Raw genomic sequence first — 1,137 nt, 5'->3', positions numbered from 1 at the left:
CATCATGTTATTGCTTTGTTTCAGGCTGGACACTGCCAGACACCTACTGTTTGATCTCTTTTTAAATGAGGGACTTCAAGACTAGACAGTGTAGATCTTTTCAGTTTATTACATGAAGAAGTTACACTAGTTCACATTAAAAGCAGACTCCAAATGATTACATTATACAAGCGGTGAGGTTTTTAACCTTGCGACAAGGGACAGAAGGGAAATCCTACTCATTGCAAAGAAATCCTCACTTAGGCTTCAGTGAGCCAAAAGCACTTAAAACCCATAAACCTTCAGCTGGTCGTCCTTAGTCAGTCCAATCTCTACCAGGAACTGTCATATGTTCTTGTGCTGGTCACCCTATAGTTGAATTACTTCTCCATATTCTGGATGCTCAATTACAGTACCAAATGCAAGCAAATTTCTTCTCAAATGCCTTCACTAGTTTCTTTTTATAGCAATCATCAGCGATCTGTTGGACAGTGGTAAGAGTCTTCCCACCATTTCTGTGTTGAATTCTTACATGGATATAATCCTCAGTGCCAGCAGGAAGCAGATCATCACCCTTACTTGCATTAGCAAAGGGGTCGAAAGAGGGGAGGTTCTGGGTAGCGGACATACAATAGGATTCCTTTTCCTCGGTGGAAATGGCCTGTGGAAGATGGGAGGGGAGGGCAGGCAGGAGCGGGGATGGATCCTGAAGCGAGGGGACTCATTGGGGAGGCTGCTGAGTCCTGGGCAGCGGCTCAGTGACTGGCTGTACAGGAGAGTAGAGAGATAAGGTGGTAGCTGGTGAGCCTGTCCTTAACATTGAAGGGCCTGGAGCAAGAGTACAAATGGTGGCCCATATGCTATATATCTAAATAGTTAGTTATAAATCAAACTGACAAAACGTTAAATAAAAGATCTATTTTCCTACCTTAAAAAATGTATCTTTATAACAATCGAGAAGGCCAGGTTCAAATTTGAAATTTCTGGACTTCTCAGAATTGTGCACTAGAATGTGACAGCAAGGAGAGTGCCTGCTCCAGGTCTATGTCTTTGGCCAGTAATTTGCTCTTCCTTCTCTTTTGGTCCCAAGAGGGACCTCCCACTCACACCCTAGCCCGGATATCCAAGCTCTATCCACACTCCTGCAAATTGCCCCTA

At 44.0% G+C, this 1,137-nt stretch overlaps 1 pseudogene; it reads right to left on the bottom strand.

Annotated features, from left to right (window-relative positions):
* Positions 1-220: 220 nt before the first annotated feature.
* LOC101387543 (eukaryotic translation initiation factor 1 pseudogene) lies at positions 221-643 on the bottom strand (annotated as a pseudogene).
* Positions 644-1,137: the final 494 nt, after the last annotated feature.

This window comes from Ceratotherium simum, chromosome 9, assembly GCF_057802395.1.
Source record: "Ceratotherium simum simum isolate JZ-2026a chromosome 9, ASM5780239v1, whole genome shotgun sequence".
NCBI lineage: Eukaryota > Metazoa > Chordata > Mammalia > Perissodactyla > Rhinocerotidae > Ceratotherium > Ceratotherium simum.
This window is presented reverse-complemented; position numbering and strand designations above follow the sequence as displayed.